Below are 20,085 nucleotides of genomic sequence, written 5' to 3'. Positions count from 1 at the left end.
TTGGGGTTTGCACCCGCAGCTGCCTGGTGGGGAAACCAGGTGACCTGGAGCTTCTCAATGGCATGTATGAAAGTCAGAACTGGGAGAGGTTGCCTGTGGGGAGGGGATGACAAGACATTCACCCTTCCCTGTCACCCTACACCCCCCCCAATCCCGGGGCCTGACCTATCTGCCACCACCCTTGCACCTCTGCTGCCATGAGTCTCTTCCCCAGACGAAGGGGGGACAGAGAGCCTTGCTTTGCGCTCTCAAGTCCGCTTGGCGTGGAGCATTTGAATCAGGAGGCTGTTGCAGGGCACGTCCCCGCTCAGGTGCTTGTGGTACAGGTACTCCTCCACTTGCATGCTTAGGGACCGGACGTCGGCCAGCTGCATCAGAAGCTGGCGGAACCTGTCTGTGGCGTGTGGGTAGTTGCAGAGGGTGTACTCCATCAGGGCTGCGTTGGCCTTTTCCTGGGCTTCCTTCACCACACTTGAATTCTCCACGAATTTCACATCTGCAGCAGGGGGGAGGGGAAATAAGGGGGGGATGCATTGAATGGGGTAACCTCTCTTGAATGGAGGGACTTCCTCCTGGGCACACAGGCCGCAAACATGGAAGGTGTCGCTTGCAAAGCTCGCACAAGCCATCGGCTGATATCTGCAAAACGGCTGAGGTTGATGGAGAGGCTCCTCTGTGAGGAGAGCCTGCAGCGGTCGGGGCTTTTTAGTGTAGAGAAAAGGGGACTGGAGGCGACCTGACGGAAGCATAAACAATTGCATGTGGTGTGGAGAAAGCAGAGTTTTCCCCCTCCCTCTCGCATGATGACACCAGAACTCGTGGGCATCCAATGAGGCTGAATGTTGGAAGATTCAGGACAGAGAAAAGGAAGTACTTCTTCAAGCAGCGCAACATTAAACTATGGAACTCCCTCCCACAGCAGGCAATGATGGTCACCAATTTGGAGAGCCTTGATGGAGGTTTGGACAAATCCATGGAGGAGGAGGAGACGAGCCACAATTACTGCGCTCTGCCTCCATGGTCAGAGGCAGCGAGGCTTCTGAATACCAGATGCAGGAAACCACAGGAGGGGAGATCTGCTCTTGTGCAAGGATCCTGCTTGCTGGTTTCCCACAAGCATCTAGTCAGCCACTGTGAGAACAGGACTAGATAGCACATTGGCCTGATCCAGCTAATGGCTCTTCCTACCTTCATAAGCTTCATCTGGCCATCTGCCTGGATGAACAGGGTCTGACCTTGCCAGCCTTATGCTTTGCAGATGAGCATCAGGCTGGTAAAGGCTATGCAAGATAAATAAACCATATCTGACAAGCGATCTTCTTCTTACTTTCTGATGTTCCCTAAACAAACCTTCACTTCAAAGCCACTCTGTTGTGTTCCTCTCTAAACACCAGCTGGAGGGATTGGGGCTTAATCTGTTTGGCCTTCCCAGGTGAAAATAGGGCTCAGCTGACATGGGAACCATGATCCAAGGTGCCTCAAGCAGCTCAGCCAGAGAACAAGGGGTAGGAGGATGAGAGAGACGGGTGTGAAGGTGCAGTGATAAGCACATCCCTCTTAAGCTGTCACCCACCTGCCTGAAAATGTGCCTGCTCTATGCACACTGCTCTTGAAAACTCGGCAAAAGCTGCCAATGCAAACTTCCTTCCTTGGGCCTGATTTCATCTGTGGGGCGTGGAGGGGGGCCACTGGGGGAGGGCAGGGGCCAAGCAACAGCAGTGGGAGGGGGCTTTAGCTCAATGGTCAGCGGCCACCTGTTCCTCCTATTCTTGCCACGCTCACAAGGGGGAGATGAGACAGGGCCTTTTCAAGGCTAACTGGGAAGACACAGCAGGCCCTCTGGGGGTGCCGCCAAAATCTCTCCTCCCTCCCTCTCACTTCCAACACTCAGCCTAGAACCACAGAATTCTGCCCTCACCTCCAAAAGAGCATTGGAGGGGCTTTGAAAAAATGGCGGATGAGGTGGAGCAGCAACAAACCACAAATACTGTAGAAGAGCCCTTGGATCTCATCAAGCTTAGTCTTGATGAATGAATTGATGTAAAAATGAGAAATGACCGAAAACTTTGAGGCAGATTATTTGCTTGCTACCAGCACTTAAATAAGATTTTGGGTGATGTTGAGGAGAGTGTGACAACAATAGAAATGGATGAAGAAACCTATGAAGAGATTTATAAATCTACCAAAAGGAATACAGTGGCACCTCGGGTTAAGTACTTAATTTGTTCCGGAGGTCCGCTCTTAACCTGAAACTGTTCTTAACCTGAAGCACCACTTTAGCTAATGTTGGGTGTAGTGAAGGGTTAACCTTCTGTGCCTCAAGCCTGAGAGGAGGTGCGTACAAGGGAAGTACGCCAGGACGTGAGGAAAGCAGCTTGGAATGCTGTGAGCTGAGTGGGAACCGAAAGCAGTTTGTTGCGTAGCTGCAAGCAGAGGGAGAAGATGCAGCTTGAATCAGATGGAAGTTGGAGTTTGTAAATACACTACTTTTGTTTCCAATAAAGAGATATTAGGATAGAAGAAACGTCTGGACTTATTTACTGCCCTTTCAACACAGACGCTGTGTAATTCTGCTAATTGCTTTACGACCGCTCGAAAGCCACACTGCGTAAACAGAAGCTGCAGAGGCTCGCAGGGGAAGCGTGGCTGGGCACCGAACAATAAAGCAATAAATCTACCGAACAAGGTTATGGGTCAACGTGAAGCATGTGAGAAAGTGCTTGGAAGACTTTAAAAGGCTGAACATCGGCTTGATCGACTGCCAAGGCTTCAAAGAGAGCAGAGGGCAGATCGGAGGAGGCTGACGGAGTGGGAGCTGGGAGCCACGTCGTACGGAGTGCCCGGTTTGGCTGCGGAGTGAGTATTATCGGCTGCTCTTGCAAAAGGCCAACAGAAGGGCTCAGAATGGCTCAGCCCCAAGGACATGGCTTTGAGTTTAAACTACCGTATCAGAAACTGACTAGCCAAAATTGGCTGCAGTGGAGCTTTCAAGTGGAACTTTTGCTGGTGGGAGAGCAGCTTTGGGACATAGGACAGCCTCCACAGAATGCAGCTGGGAAAGCAGAGGCTAAGAGGGCTGCAGAGCAAAGTGAAGTTGAGAAGTGTGTGCTTGCTTTTTTGGCAGAAAATGTGGATGCTCATCTAGTGCCAGTTGTCCTGGATGCAAGAAGGCCAGAGGCCGCTTGGCTAGCACTCCGAGAGGCTTGTGGAGCTGGGGTGGGAAGCAAGGGCCAAGAAGTGGCTGCAGCCGAAAAGGAGAGGCAAGATGGCGCCGGCCACATTCTTAGAATCATAGAATCATAGAATCATAGAATCATAGAGTTGGAAGAGACCACAAGGGCCATCGAGTCCAACCCCCTGCCAAGCAGGAAACACCATCAGAGCACTCCTGACATATGGTTGTCAAGCCTCTGCTTAAAGACCTCCAAAGAAGGAGACTCCACCACACTCCTTGGCAGCAAATTCCACTGTCGAACAGCTCTTACTGTCAGGAAGTTCTTCCTAATGTTTAGGTGGAATCTTCTTTCTTGTAGTTTGGATCCATTGCTCCGTGTCCGCTTCTCTGGAGCAGCAGAAAACAACCTTTCTCCCTCCTCTATGGGACATCCTTTTATATATTTGAACATGGCTATCATATCACCCCTTAACCTCCTCTTCTCCAGGCTAAACATGCCCAGCTCCCTTAGCCGTTCCTCATAAGGCATCGTTTCCAGGCCTTTGACCATTTTGGTTGCCCTCCTCTGGACACGTTCCAGTTGAGAGCCGATACACAGCTGGGAGGAGCTGGGAGCCCCCACAGGGGGGCAAAGGGACTGTTGCTGTTGCTGGCAATGCTGCTGGTGCTTTTGCTGAGCCTGGGAGCTGTTTGGATGCTGCAACGTGTCTGTGTGAGGAGCCTGGAGAGAGGCCAAGTGTTGGGAGCCCTTTACCCACCAGAGGGGGTGCAGGAAAACGTCCTGGGAGCCCCGTGAGTAGTGGGGGGGCAGTGAGCAGTGAAAGCTCAGAGACGCCTCTTTCTCCAAAAGCTGCCAAGACTTGTTTACGTCGTGAGTCGGAGCCTGGGAAGCTGAAAAGAGCTAGAGGCTCCAAGGCCGGCCACCTGCAGCAAAGACAGATAAGTCCGGAGCAAAGACAGATAAGAGAAGTCCGGTCTCCAAGGCAACTGAGAGAGTTGCATCTACGGAAGCTGTGAAGGTCATGGGCAAGTCTTCCTGCTGGGGGGAGTCTGTTGCTGTGACAACCAGAGAGAACATCTGCAGAAGCCCCAAGGAGGGGGGTAGTGAGGAAATTGTTGCCATGGCGACCCAGGAATGTCAACAACAAGACTTTCTCACTGTAATAATCGACTCTGGTGCCACAAATACGCTAGTGCCATCTAGCAGTCTTTTAAGAAATTGCAGGACAGTAAAAACTGAAAGATTTGTGACGATCGCGGATGGAAGCAGAAAAAGACTAACAGAGACAGGCTTTTTCTTCTGTCCTTTTCTTAAGCATGAAGTCAAAGCTTATGCAGTTTAACTAACTGTTTATTTTTATTTTTTAAAAAATAATATTTATTAGAGGTTTGAAGATTACAGAAAAAAGAAGAAAGAAACAATGAAAAGTTAAAGAAAACAAAACAATACCTTACAATACATCAGAAAGAAAAAGAAAAAAAGAAAAAGCAAAACAACAAGAAAAACAAAAACATTTAAAAACACATCCAATATTTCCGTATCTTTATCTTTCATTTACTTGTTTCATCGACCTCCTCACACCTCCCTTTTTTGTATTCTAGTTCAATTAGCTATTTCAGCAAATCCTTTCCATCTTTCTCAGTTTTTGTTCTATAATTTATCTTAACACAATCTAACCTTAAATTTTCCACTTTGGCCCATTAACAATCTATTTTTACTTAATTCTTTATAACATTTCTGCTAAAGCCATATAGCTTCATTCCAGCATCCTTCTAACATTCATTAATTTTGCAATATTTCTGTAAATATACTTTAAATTTTTTCCAATCTTCTTCCACCGACTCTTCTCCCTGGTCTCGGATTCTGCCAGTCATTTCCACCAATTCCATGTAGTCCATCAGCTTCATCTGCCATTCTTCCCGGGTGGGTAGATCTTGTGTCTTCCAATGCTTTGCAATAAGTATTCTTGCTGCTGTTGTAGCATACATAAAGAAAGTTCTATCCTTCTTTGGCACCAATTGGCCGACCATGCCCAGGAGAAAGGCCTCTGGTTTCTTCAGGAAGGTATATTTAAATACCTTTTTCATTTCATTATAAATCATCTCCCAGAAATTCTTAATCCTTGGGCATGTCCACCAAAGGTGAAATAATGTACCTTCAGTCTCATTACATTTCCAGCATTTATTTTTGGGCAAATGGTAGATTTTTGCAAGCTTGACTGGTGTTATGTACCACCTATAGATCATTTTCATTACATTCTCTTTTAAGGCATTACATGCCGTAAACTTCATACCTGTGGTCCATAACTGTTCCCAGTCAGCCATCATAATGTTATGTCCAACATCTTGTGCCCATTTAATCATAGCAGATTTCACCGTTTCTTCCTGAGTATTCCATTTCAACAGCAAGTTATACATTCTTGACAGATTCTTAACTTTGGGGTCTAACAATTCTGTTTCCAATTTTGATTTTTCCACCTGGAAGCCTAGTTTTATGTCCAAATTATATGCCTCCATTATTTGATAATAATGGAGCCAGTCTCGCACTCTGTTTTTTAATTTTTCAAAACTCTGCAGTTTTAATCTGTCTCCCTCTTGTTCCAGAATTTCCCAATACTTCGGCCATTTGGCCTCCATATTGAGTTTTTTCTGAGCCTTTGCTTCCATTGGTGACAGCCATCTTGGGGTTTTATTTTCTAGCAAGTCCTTATATCTTATCCAGACATTAAACAGTGCTTTTCCGACAATATGGTTTTTAAACGCTTTGTGTGCTTTGACCTTTTCATACCACAGATATGAATGCCAACCAAATACATTGTTAAAACCTTCCAAATCCAACACATCAGTGTTTTCAAGAAGCAGCCATTCTCTCAGCCAACAAAAGGTGGCTGATTCATAATAAAGTTTAAGGTCTGGCAGGGCAAATCCACCTCTTTCTTTAGCATCAGTTAATATCTTAAATTTTATTCAAGGCTTCTTGCCCTGCCAGACAAATCTAGAGATGTCTCTCTGCCACTTCTTGAAACAGTCCATTTTGTCCAGAATTTGCAATGTTTGAAACAGAAACAACATCCTTGGCAATACGTTCATTTTTATCACAGCAATTCGGCCTAACAGTGGTAACTTCAAGTTTGACCATATTTCTAAGTCCTTTTTCACTTCAGTCCAACATTTTTCATAGTTATCCTTAAATAAATTCACGTTCTTAGCAGTCATGTTAACCCCTAAATATTTCACTTTCTTAACCAGTGTTAATCCTGTCTGCTTCTGAAACCTATCTCTCTAACTAACTAACTGTTTATTAAGTGTGCATGACCTACTAGCTGATGGTTATCATGTCTCTTTTGCAGGTGACAAATGTGAATTTTCCAAGGATGGGAAACACGTGTACACAGTGCAGTCTAAAGATAATTAGTTTGCTGTAAATGTGCCTTTTTCCACAAGAGAGGATGACACCGAAGAAGCGAAGGGCCAATGTGTGAATGTGGCGCCTCACCATGGTTGTTCACATATTTGGCACAGACGCCTCGCCCATTTGAATTGGAGATATCTTCAGAAAGCACCAGAACTGACACAAGGGTGCAAATTTAATGTTTGTGATAATTTTTTAGATTGCAATGCATGTAAACAGGCGAAAATTGTGACATGCTCATATCCAAAGTCAGAGAGACACAGACCACACAACCCTTTGAATTAATTCATGCAGATCTGTGTGGCCCCATGTCAGTTGAGTCACTGGGAGGATCAAAGTATTCTCTGCTTTTGATTGATGATTTTTTGAGGTCTGCTTGGCCCTTCTCTCTGAAAACGAAAGGGGAGGCGGCTAATATGATCAGGGATTGGATCACCGCAGTTGAGGTAACCTTTTCCACCAAAGTTCGTGGTTTTCAAAGTTACAGAGGTTCTGAATTCACTGGTTCTGCTTTGCAGGATTTCTTTAGGGAGAAGGGGATTAGCCACAGACTGACCGCTCCTTACTCTCCGCAACAGAATGGGGTCGCAGAGAGAAGGAACAGGACAGTGGAGGAAGCTGTATCTGTGATCCTGTGGGACGCAGGGCTACCCCAGAAATATTGGTCTGAGGCCTGGCGCTACGTAGTTCATACGCAGAATAGAGTGTACAACTCTAGTGTAGGAAATACGCCGTATTTCTTACTGCATGGAAAGAAGCCCAAGGTACACTACCTCCGTGTGTTTGGTTGTGAGGCTTGGGTGCTTATTCCAAGGGCTCTACGCAAGAAAGGTGAGCCAAGATCTAAAAGAATGATCTTTGTAGGGTATGAGCCTGGCTCAAAGGCCTGGCGGTTTGCGTACCCAAGTGGAAACCAGTCTAGGTTGGTTATCAGCAATAGCGCTGAATTCTGTCAGCAAGCCAGTTGGAAACGTCTGCACGCTAATCCAGACGTGATTTCACAGCAGTTCTATGACTCAGATGTTGAGGAGGAAGAGGAACTTGTTGCTGGGGACCACGGTCCAGAGCAACAGGATCCACCACAGGGACAGAGTCCAAGGCAGGGACAGCTCAGGCTCCCTCAGAGGGGGGAACCTAGAACACCTCCTCAGGCAAGTATCAAGTTTGAGCCAAAGAGTGAGCCTTCCTCACCTGCTGGACCAGCTGTAAGGCCCAAGAGGCGCAGCAGGTCAGAGGGGGAAGACACTCAAATTGAGGATGATTTAGCTGGACCCAGTGAAGCAGAAGGGTCACCAAGATTCACACTGAGGAGATCAGCGAGGACAAGGAGGCCTCCTGATCGGTACGACGCTTCAAGCGTCTGGGTAGGTTCTGCAAGATGTGAACCTGAATCCTTCGAGGATATTCAGAGTTTACCTGAGGAAGAAGCAGGCAAGTGGCACAGGGCAATGGACAAAGAGATGAAGTCCATGAAAGATCTAGGTGTGTTCTCACTCACAGAGTTGCCACTGGGCAAGCAGGCTGTGAGTTGCAGGTGGGTTTACCGCTTGAAACCCACTAACACTGGAGAGCCACAGTATAAAGCTAGGTTAGTTGCTCGAGGATTTACTCAGAGGAAGGGAATACACTTCACGGAGGTGTATTCGCCAACGTCACGAGCGGAGACGCTGAGAGCGCTTTTAGCTTGTGCAGCACAGAGAGGCTGGAAAGTAAACCACTTTGATGTGGATGTTGCCTACCTTAACTCAGATCTCCAGGAGGAGCTGTACATGATTCCTCCTCCGGGGTTTGAGAACTTAAGGCAGGATGTTGTGTGGAGATTGCACAAATCCATCTATGGATTACGTCAATCTGCCAGAAACTGGAACATGTGCCTGAATGAAGCCTTAGAAGAGCTAGGTTTCAGAAGGAGTGTTGCTGATAGTTGCTTTTATTTGAGAGGTTCAGGAGCAACACAAGAGTATTTGCTGATTTGGGTTGATGACGTGCTGTTTTTCTCAGAGACAGATGAACAGGCAGAGAAGTTTGCCAAAGAGCTAGGTAAACGGTTCAAGCTTAAGCAGCTTGGTGCTGTCAAAACCTACCTAGGTGTAAGTGTTGAGCGTGCACAGGATGGAAGCTTCTTGCTCAGCCAGAGAGGCAAAATTGAGCAACTGCTTCAGAAGTTCAGGATGAGTGATTGTGCAGGAGTGAGAAGTCCTATGGAGACTAGTTTTGTGAAGGACAGTCAGCAAGTAGAACGCGCTGCGTTCGAAAATACTGAAGTGTTTCAGTCAGCCCTAGGGAGTTTGTTGTACTTGTCCCAGTGGAGCAGACCTGATATAGCGTTTGCTGTCAATCTGCTCAGCAGGGAAGCTTCAAACCCTAGTGTGCAAGCCTGGAATGGCATCAAGAGAGTTCTGAGGTATTTGCAGGAAACCAAAGATTTTTGTCTTAGGTTGCCAGCACAAGGAGAAGTCAAACTGACTTGTTTTGTGGACTCAGATTGGGCTAATCTTGAGGATCGCAAGTCTGTGTCTGGACTAGTGGTGAAGTTTGGGAACTCAGTAGTTGGATGAAGGTCCAAGAAGCAAAGTCTTATAGCGCTCTCATCCACTGAGGCTGAGTTCAGTGCTCTTTCAGAGGTGTGCAGAGAAGTAGAGTTCTATGCTTGCTTAGTGCAGGAACTCTGCGAAGTGGATTGTCAACCGATACGTGTTTTCGAGGACAATCAACCATGCCTGCGTTTGGCAGAGTCAGGTCACTTCAAGGCTAGAACTAAACACCTAGACATTCGCTTTCGGAATGTGTGCCAGAGTGTTCAGGAGGGATTAGTTGCGCTGGAGTATTGTCCCTCTGCCAAGAACCTAGCTGATGGGTTCACAAAGCCACTCTCCTTCCAAAGACATGGGGAGTTTTGCGAAGGTCTGGGTTTGGGATGACCAAGGGTCGATTCTCCCCTCAGGCGCGAGGCAAGAGGGGGTGTTGGGTGTAGTGAAGGGTTAACCTTCTGTGCCTCAAGCCTGAGAGGAGGCGCGTACAAGGGAAGTACGCCAGGACGTGACGAAAGCAGCTTGGAATGCTGTGAGCTGAGTGGGAACCGAAAGCAGTTTGTTGCGTAGCTGCAAGCAGAGGGAGAAGATGCAACTTGAATCAGATGGAAGTTGGAGTTTGTAAATACACTACTTTTGTTTCCAATAAAGAGATATTAGGATAGAAGAAACGTCTGGACTTATTTACTGCCCTTTCAACACAGACGCTGTGTAATTCTGCTAATTGCTTTACGACCGCTCGAAAGCCACACTGCGTAAACAGAAGCTGCAGAGGCTCGCAGGGGAAGCGTGGCTGGGCACCGAACAATAAAGTAATAAATCTACCGAACAGTTAATGGGGCCTCCTTCTGTCGCCGCGCCGCCACATCACGATTCTGTTCTCATCCTGAAGCAAAGTTCTTAACCCGAGGTACTATTTCTGGGTTAGCGGAGTCTGTAACCTGAAGCGTATGTAACCTGAAGCGTATGTAACCCGAGGTACCACTGTATTCCGATGCTGTTTGTCCGAGGAGATGGAGTTGTACTTGTAGCTCCTCCACTGTAGGTTGGCTGAAACCATGAAGAAAATGGTCATTGAATGCTGGAAGATTCAGGACAGAGAAAAGGAAGTAGTTCTTCATGCAGCACATTATTAAGTTATATCGTGCAAGAGAGTGTGTTCAGAAAGGACTCATTCAGGTGTCCTACATGCCCGGAAATGAAATTCCTGCACATCTGTTGTCTAAGGTTGTTAACAGAGAACAACTTAAGGTTTATGTACAAAGGTTGCAATTGTGTTGAACTACAGGTACCAGAGGCAACACAGAAAGGGGGAGGGTGTCAGGATATTGATGTTCCGTTCCGCCTTAAGAGGAACACATATGTGTGTTGGGATACTGCCAGGGGGACAGAGGCCATCATGACTCCACGTCGCCTCCGGACGATCCATCGATCTCCCGTAGATACGCAGTATCAGTCAATTAGCGACACGAGCCTCTGAAATAACATGCCACATTCCAAGGCTGGTGCACGCTCTTTCAGCAGAGTTCGCACAGTGAAAGATGCACTCAGGAGAGCATTATTTACAACTTTATTCAGCGTTGGTCAGAACAAAGAAAAAAACATGACTGCCTGCTTCGATGTCTCAGGCACAGAGAGAGAAACAACAGCAGAAACTTCCTGTAAGCAGGAAATACGTAGGCTGTGACTCACAACAGCCTGTCCCCTTTTAAGGTGGAACGGAAATATCCTAACATCCTCCCCCTTAATAATAATAATAATAATAATAATAATAATAATAATAATAATAATTTATTCTTTATACCCCGCCCATCTGGCTGGGCCTCCCCAGCCACTCTGGGCGGCTTCCATAAAAACCAAAAATACAATAAAATATCACACGTTAAAAACTTCCCTGAACAGGGCTGCCTTAAGATGTCTCCTGAATGTCAGGTAGTTGTTTATTGCCTTGACATCTGCTGGAAGGGTGTTCCACAGGGCGGGCGCCACTACCAAGAAGGCCCTCTGCCTGGTTCCCTGTAGCTTTGCTTCTCGCAATGAGGGAACCGCCAGAAGGCCCTCGGCGCTGGACCTCAGCGTCCGGGCAGAATGTGTTGATATTGCAGAGTCCTTTGCACAACGGAATGATGAACAGTACGTGCCACATGCTTAAAGTTGCTTTATTTTCAGTTCAAAGTTGAGAAATTACAAACATGCATCTTGCCTCTGCTGGAGCAGAGAAGCAACCGTGCTTCTCCTCGGAATGAAGAACACCGAGAGAAACAAAGTGAAAAACAGGAAACCAGTGTACGTCACATCCAGCTTCCCATTCCCGTGGGAAAACCCAACAGTACTCTGACTGTGGAATGTAAACATTGTCTTGTGACAAGCACTTCGCTGCACAGTGAAGAGAGCAGAAACCAACATCCTCCCCCTTTCTGTGAACATCACTGGGCAGCGTGTTCGTACAACATCAGTACAAACCCAACTTCTGTACATAGGTACAGTGTTGATCCCTTGATACAATCTTGGACAATACATCAGCAGGAATTTCATTACCTGGCATATAGGACACCGTTACGAGTCCCTTCTGAATATGTTCCCTAGCATGTTGCAACTTCAACTGCAAGTGCTTCGTGCTTTGCTTACAACCTTCCGAATTCAGCAAAGCTAAACATGCTTTGTTGTCCTGGTAAACCTGGATTGGACATTTGACAGGAATTTTCATGTCTTTGCACAATTGTAACAACCATTCACAATCCTTAAGTGAATAAGACAGTGCATTTAGTTCAGCTTCACAAGTACTTAAGCTAATTGTTGTTTGCTTCTTGCATGACCAATCAAATAGACCCTGATTGTACATGTAGCAAACTCCAGACGTACTTTTCCTGTCTGTAGTGTCACTTCCAAAACTTGCATCTGCAAAAATTTCAAGACCACCAGACTTCTGATTGTTAAATCTCAGTCTGTAATGCATAGTGCCTTTCAAATAGCGTGCTATGCGTTTCAGAGCTTTCCAATCCTTAACAGTAGGATTGTTGACTTGTCTGCTTAGCAAATTACAGCTAACAGCAATGTCAGGTCTTGAACATCTGGCAATGAAGTTTAGCTTACCTAGCACACTTCTGTACAGTGTAGTGTCAGAAAATGCTTCTTCAGTGTCTTCTACCTTATAACCTGTTGTCATCGGTGTGTCTACAGGGTTAGCATCCATCAGGTTCAGTTTGCTTAACACATCAGCAATTTTCCGTGACTGGTGTACTAGAATGTTACCACTTTGATCTTTCTCTATTTCCAGAGATAGGTAGTTGTTTACCTCACCAAGATCTTTCATGTCAAAGTGCTCTTTCAGTTGAGCTAGGGCATTATTGTACATTGTGACATCTTTCCAAAAGAATAAAATATCATCAACATAAAACAAACAATACAGCTTCTTTTGCCCCTCCTCTTTGACAAACACACATGGATCAGCTTTCCCTTGCTGAAAACCTAGAGAAAACAATGCTTCAGTAAGTTTTGTGTGCCAACACCGTGCACTTTGTTTGAGACCATAAAGGGACTTCTTCAGAGCACAAACAAATCCCTGTTTTACCTGTACGCCATCAGGTGGAAGCATATAAAGTGATTCACCTAGAGATCCGTACAAAAACGCTGTATTCACATCGTGGTGACTAATGTGTAGATTCTCCTCTGCAGCTAGCTTGAGCATAAGCCTAATGCTCTCATATCTCACAGTGGGTGAGTAGGTCTCGTGATAGTCTTCACCTGGTACCTGTGCAAAACCTCTGGCTACCAATCTGGCTTTGTGTCTGACTATCTTGCCATTTTGATCAGTCTTCGCTTTGAAGACCCATTTGCTTCCAAGCAGTTTCATTCCTGGAACTACTGGAACTAGCTCCCAAGTTTTGTTCCTTTCTAAGGAATCAAGCTCAGCCTTCATTGCATTTAACCATGGCTCAGCTTCCTTAGAATCCAAATCCTGGATTTCTTGGAAACTTGAAGGTTCAAATACCTTCTTGGAGCTTTTAACAGCTGCTACTGCTGTCTTAGCAAATTCATCAGCAAATCTCTTTGGAGGTTTGCCTTTTGTGGCTCTTTGTGACCTGCTGTCAGGGGTTCAGGAGCAGAGGCGAGGGAAAGGGAGGAAACAGAGAGCGAGGGGGAGGAGGCAGAAGAAAAGATGAGTGATGACGACGACCCAAGATCTCCGAGTCTTTCCAGTGAATCAGAAGATTCACAAAAAGGAGCACCAGTGGCCAGGGCAAGGGGGGAGACTAGGGGGACACCCCAGGAAGATAGAGCCAGAGGGGACTCAGAGGGGAGCAGTTGGAAGTCGGGACCAGCGTCACCGCCAGAGAGTAGGGATGAGGAAGGGCGCCAGGGATCAAGTGCTGGCAGCTCACAACAGGAGGGAGGGCACGAGTCAGGAGTGGCCACACCTCCATCGGGGAGTGAAGAGACGGTTAGACGGAAAGTGGAAGGTTGGGCGCGTGCGCCAAGTTCAAATGCACAGGAAGGTGGCGCAGTAGGCAGCCCGGAAAGGGAGCCAGGTCCTAAAGCCCGGCGCAAGGAGACAGAAGGGTCCGGGGGGTCAGCGTCAGAAGAATCCCGGAAGGAAGAGACCCCGGGGGGCAGAGGGACCCAGAGGAGAACTGTCAGGCGGAAAAGGTGGAGCAGGGCTAGGATATTAAGTTGGTGCACAAGGGGCGGAGACTCAGACGGAGCTTCGCCGATCTAAGCATAAGACGTAGAGTTGCGCGCAACAGCTTGAGAATGGAGACTGTAACTCAATAAAGACTTTTATTTAATGATCGCTGGCTGGCGTGATCCTCTGTGAGCTAGGATCTGGAAGCAACCCTGACAGTAAGCTCCGTCTCATCAAATTGTGGGCATCCACGGCCTCGCGGAGAGGAGAGAAAGCGGGTGCCTACTAGAGAGCTCACGAACGGCAGACGCTATGACGGCCGAACAGCAAATAGCGGAACTGAGAGAAGCAGTGTCACGACTGAATGCCGAGGCGCTGGCATCCAGGAAGAGAGAGGAGGACGCAGCTGCCGCCTACAGGGATCTCCAGGTCAGGTTGGACGTGCTTACGAAGCAAGGGCAACAGACACCCAAATCAGAGGGGATTGGGTTGGGGAGACGCACAGGCGGTCTGGTCTCTCACTTCGATGGGAATTTGCAACAGTACCCCAACTTTAGAGCAGACGTAATGTGTGCACTGCAACTACTGCACAAAGACTTTAGAGATGAACAAGAGAAAGTGGGGTTCATCATGTCCCATTTGCATGGAGACGCAAAAGCATGGCTGCGCAATTTGTGGAGAGATAAGGATCCTGCGCTCCAAAATGCGGACGCCTTTATTAAAGCGATGGATGGGTGTTTTTTATCCAGCATTGACGTGGATCTTGCCCGGAAGGAGGTGCATGGACTAAGGCAAGGGAGAGCCAGCGTGAGACAGTACCATGCCCGCTTTTTCGCTTTGGTCAGTGCCCTGGAATGGGACAGAGATTCGGCTCCTGTCAGAGACCTTTTTTGGGAGGGCTTGCACAGCTCGGTTAAAGATGAGATTGCGAGGGGGGAGAGACCCCGGACCACGCAGGAGGTCGTTCAGAGGGCGCTGGCGGTGGGAGTGCGGCTGGAAGAACGTCCGTGGAGCAGGGAAGAAGGGCGCAGCGGGCGCGAACCAGCCAGGGGCTCCTCCTTCCTTCCCAGAGAAGCAGCGCGTGCGCAATCCACGCCCCCAACAGGGGGAGGGGTGGAACCCATGGAGGTTGGGAGTGCAAGGGCTCAGTCAGCAGCCAGAGCCCTAGCACCGGCAGCAGTGAAAGCGAAGCCTCCTAGAGGGAACAGGAAGTGTTATATCTGCGAGGATCCAGGGCATATGGCGAAAGAGTGTCCCCGGAGGCTCCACAAGCACACTGCAGCTTCGGCAATGGTGACTGCAGCAACGCAGCAAGGAGAACCGCAGCAGGGAAACGACGATGTCTGGCTGGAGGAAGAGGCACTGGGGCCCAGCCAGACGTGTCAGTGAAGCAGTCCCCAGGGAATTTACCGCCCATGGACCCCCTCCCGCCCAAGCCAGTAGTGAGGCTCACCGCATCGCTCCAGCTACCCAATGGAATCACCATGGACGTGCCAATCACCGTCGACTCGGGAAGCAATGCAGACTTCATAGGGCAGGACTTTGTCGACCGGCACGCTATACAGTTGCTGCCTGCCACGCTGCCCCTGCAGGTTGTCACGGTGGATGGCAGGGAGCTGTTAGGGGGGCAAGTGGTGAAGCAGACGCCACCTATGGTGCTGCGGCTTGGAAATCACAAGGAAATCATCAGCTTCAACGTCACTCAACTGTCGGACACGCCTATTGTATTGGGCATGAGTTGGCTGGACAAGCACAGCCCGGCGCTGGCTTGGTACCAGAGGCAGCTGACCTTCGGCTCTTCCTTTTGTGCTGAACACTGCATCATGCCCCGGCAGGAAGGGGAGCAAGAGGAGTCACAGCTGCTGCTGGGCACGCTGCAAGCGATTCCCCACAAGTACGCAGAATTTTTGGAGGTTTTCTGCGAGAAGGAGGCAGACAGGCTACCCCCCCCCCCACAGACCATATGACTGCAAGATTGACCTGCTGCCGGGGGCGGCGCTGCCCAAAGGGAAGCTGTATTCCATGTCTGAAGACGAACTGCAGGAACTCAAAGAGTTCATAGATCATAATTTGGAGCGCGGTTTCATCCGAGAGTCCAGGGCAGCGGGGGGCAGTCCTGTATTCTTTGTTAAGAAGCGAGACACGCCCCCAAAAAAGACTCGTGGTGGACTACCGCATTTTGAACAGTGTGACCAAGCCATCGGACTTCCCCATGCCCCGAATCGATGACCTCCTCGCAAAAGTGCGCAAGGGCAGCATCTTCACCAAGTTGGACCTGCGAGGGGCGTACAACCTCATTCGCATGCGGGAAGGAGATGAGTGGAAGACAGCCATGTTCACGCCCCTGGGCACCTACGAATATAGAGTTATGCCTTTTGGATTACAAAATGGCTCCCACGTTTTTCAGGCTTTCATGCATCACGTGTTGGCGGGGCTCCTCTACAAGACGTGCGTCTGTTTCTTGGATGACATCCTGATCTTTTCGGAATCGCAGCAGGAGCATGACAGACACGTCAGGGAAGTGCTGAGCAGGCTGCAGCAACATAGGCTGTACGCCAAGCTTGAGAAGTGCCAATTTGACGTGACGGAGGTGGATTTCCTGGGCTACAAGTTGTCTGACAAGGGGCTCGCCATGGACAGCACCAAGGTTCGAGCGGTGTTGGATTGGAAAAGCCCACGCAACCGGAAGGAGGTCCAACGGTTTGTCGGCTTCGCGAACTTCTATCGCAAGTTTATCAAAGGCTTTGCTATGCAGACAGCGGCCATCACGGACACGCTCAGCTCCAAGAAAAAGAAGTTCATCTGGACAGCGCAGGCGGAGCAGTCCTTTCAGGCACTCAAGCGTCTCTTCGCGTCGGAAGAACAGCTGCTTCATGTCAACCCCAGCAGGCCGATGAGGGTTGAAACAGACGCCTCAGACAGGGCCGTCGGAGCCGTCCTGCTGCAGAAGGACCCGCAGGGGGTTTGGAGGCCGGGAGCGTTTTACTCCAGGAAGCTCAGCAAGTCCGAACAGAACTACACCATCTGGGACAGGGAGTTGCTGGCCATTCATGCAGCATTCAAAGCGTGGAGGCACTTCCTGATCGGCGCCAAGCACACGGTGCAAGTATGCACGGACCACAAGAATTTGGAGCACTGGCGCACGGCACAGTTCCTGAACCAGAGGCAGATACGTTGGGCTGAGTTCTTTGCGAACTTCGACTTCCGAATAGAGTATGTCCCTGGGGACACCAACGTCATGGCGGACGCGCTCTCCCGTAAGCCACAGTATCTGGAGGACGTCACGCCAGCGGCCGCCATGCACATCTTCGCACCAACAGTGTGGGCGTGCGCTGCGGCGACAGTGGACCTGGAGGCGGTGCGACGAGCGTTGCAGAATGACTCCTTCGCGCAAGCTAAGATGGCAGAGATGCAAAGGGGCACGGCGGCGACCGATGGGTTCCAGCTGAGAGATGGATTGCTCATCCGTAAAGGGGCCATCTACGTGCCGGGAGACGAACTTCGCGCCAAGGTACTGCATCAGCTGCACGACGCGCCCACTGCCGGGCACTTTGGCAAGGAGAAGACGGTGGAATTAGTCGCCAGGGATTTCTGGTGGCCCGGAATGAGAGGGGAGGTCGCGGACTACGTGGCGAGGTGCGACACCTGCCAAAGGGCCAAACCAGTGCACAGACCGCCGGCCGGACTGTTGGAACCGCTGCAAACTCCGGTTGAACCATGGGAGAGAGTCGCCCTGGACTTCGTCACGGATCTGCCCAGCTCGAGGGGCAAGACGGCCGTGCTGGTGGTGGTGGACTTGTTCTCCAAGATGGCACATTTCATCCCGTGTGCGAAGGTGGCCACGGCGGAACAAACCGCCAAACTGTTCATAGACCACGTGTTCAAGGTTCACGGTCTGCCACGGTCTATTCTGTCCGACCGCGGATGGCAGTTCATCTCGAATTTCTGGCAGAAGCTGATGGGCTTCCTAAACGTCAAGATCAACCTGGCGTCGGCGAGACACCCGCAGACCAACGGGCAGGCGGAGCGGGTCAATGCCATCATGCAGCAGTACCTGAGATGCTATGCGAATCAACAGCCTGCGACGTGGGTGGATTACCTGCCGCTCGCCGAGTTCGCCTACAACAACACGAAGCACGTGTCCACGGGGGTCACGCCGTTCTTCGCCAACAACGGGAGGCACCCCAGAACCTTCCCGGGACTGGAAAGAATGGGGGAGGGGGAGCCGCAGACAGCAGATGCGTTCGCGTCGGAGTTGCAGGAGGTCCACGATCAGCTGCGGCGGCACCTGGAGCTGGCCAAACACGCATACAAGGTGCAGGCAGACAAACACAGAAGGGTTGGCGAAGAGATCCATGTGGGAGACTGGGTCTGGTTACCAGCCCACGCAGTGCCGGCCAGGTCGTTGGCCAAGAAGAAACTAGGGCATAAGCAACTGGGGCCCTACCAAGTCGAAGAGCAGGTCAACCCGGTGGCTTTCAGGCTGGCGCTTCCGGAGGGTTCCAGGATGCATCCGGTGTTCCACAGATCGGTGCTCACTCCCTACAAGGCACCTCACAGATTTCAGGAACCAGGAACGGCGCCGAGTCCGCTCCGAGAGGGAACCGGGCAACGGGGAGTGGCACAGGAGGTGCGCCTCAACGAAGTCACGGAGATTTTGGACTCCAGATGGGGGGAAGAGGGGGTAGAATACCTTCTCGCTAAGGAGTGCACCCCGGCCAGTGCCAACAGCTGGGTGCCGGGCTACGCTTTAGACGAACCTCTGCTCAAGGAAGAGTTTCATGCCCTTTTCCCGCATAGGCCAATGCCAGCTGACTTTTTCGACGACTGGCTTTTCACGCCCACGCTTTCAGCCAGCACGTTCCGGGGGTTCGACTCGGATGAGGAACCGACACGAGACGCCGGTTCCCCGGAGGGGTCGCCCTCGGGATCTGCTTCAGAACCCTCGTATTGGTGGGATGATCGACCAGAGGAGCAGTGGCGCAGGAGGTGGCTGGAGGGTCCAGGACGAGCAACGCCTCCAGAAGGAAGCGAGGGAGAGACGGACATGGACGTTTTCGGGGACGACCAGGGTTTCGAGCACGGCGGCACAGAGATGGAAGCAGAGGTGACCGTTGTCGACGAGAGCAGGGAGGAAGAACCGGAAGACTTCAGATGGAGGCCCGCCACGGGAAGCGAACTGTACCCGACATTCGTTCCCTCGACACGGCAGCACCCAGCTCCAGCACCGGAAGGAGGGGAGGGGGGAAGAGGGGGCTTCGAGGGGGGGATGGATGTCAGGGGTTCAGGAGCAGAGGCGAGGGAAAGGGAGGAAACAGAGAGCGAGGGGGAGGAGGCAGAAGAAAAGATGAGTGATGACGACGACCCGAGATCTCCGAGTCTTTCCAGTGAATCAGAAGATTCACAAAAAGGAGCACCAGTGGCCAGGGCAAGGGGGGAGACTAGGGGGACACCCCAGGAAGATAGAGCCAGAGGGGACTCAGAGGGGAGCAGTTGGAAGTCGGGACCAGCGTCACCGCCAGAGAGTAGGGATGAGGAAGGGCGCCAGGGATCAAGCGCTGGCAGCTCACAACAGGAGGGAGGGCACGAGTCAGGAGTGGCCACACCTCCATCGGGGAGCGAAGAGACGGTTAGACGGAAAGTGGAAGGTTGGGCGCGCGTGCCAAGTTCAAATGCACAGGAAGGTGGCGCAGTAGGCAGCCCGGAAAGGGAGCCAGGTCCTAAAGCCCGGCGCAAGGAGACAGAAGGGTCCGGGGGGTCAGCGTCAGAAGAATCCCGGAAGGAAGAGACCCCGGGGGGCAGAGGGACCCAGAGGAGAACTGTCAGGCGGAAAAGGTGGAGCAGGGCTAGGATATTAAGTTGGTGCACAAGGGGCGGAGACTCAGACGGAGCTTCGCCGATCTAAGCATAAGACGTAGAGTTGCGCGCAGCAGCTTGAGAATGGAGACTGTAACTCAATAAAGACTTTTATTTAATGATCGCTGGCTGGCGTGATCCTCTGTGAGCTAGGATCTGGAAGCAACCCTGACACCTGCGAATCAGCCTTTGGTCTTCAACACTCTCCTCTTCCTTCTTAGGAGAAAAATGACCTATTGTGAACAATGGTTCTTCCAATTCTTGATCAGAGCTTTCAGAGGGTCGCATAGAGGCTTTCGCACTCTTGAAATCCTCTGAATTATCCGATTCAGTTTCAGACTCAGAATCAGAACCTTCATCAGTGGGTGTGGGTTGTTGTTGCTTATCCTCAGTCTCATCACTGTCATCAGGATAACATTGGAAAATTCCCACATTCTCCCCCCACTTGGCATTGTACTCAACACTTCTTGTGAGCCTAATTGTCTTA

General features: G+C 50.1%; 1 pseudogene across 1 annotated transcript; it reads left to right on the top strand.

Moving 5' to 3' along the window:
- The first annotated feature begins 1,867 nt into the window (after positions 1–1,867).
- Positions 1,868–10,163, top strand: LOC309523379 (U6 snRNA-associated Sm-like protein LSm3; annotated as a pseudogene). Its single transcript has 2 exons — positions 1,868–2,196; positions 10,110–10,163. The product of its transcript is annotated as a U6 snRNA-associated Sm-like protein LSm3 (transcript).
- The last annotated feature ends 9,922 nt before the right edge of the window (positions 10,164–20,085 follow it).

Source organism: Podarcis vaucheri (genome assembly GCF_965113315.1).
Source record: "Podarcis vaucheri genome assembly, chromosome: W".
NCBI lineage: Eukaryota > Metazoa > Chordata > Lepidosauria > Squamata > Lacertidae > Podarcis > Podarcis vaucheri.
The sequence above is the reverse complement of the archived record's forward strand: the minus strand, read 5'-3'. Positions and strand labels throughout refer to the sequence as shown.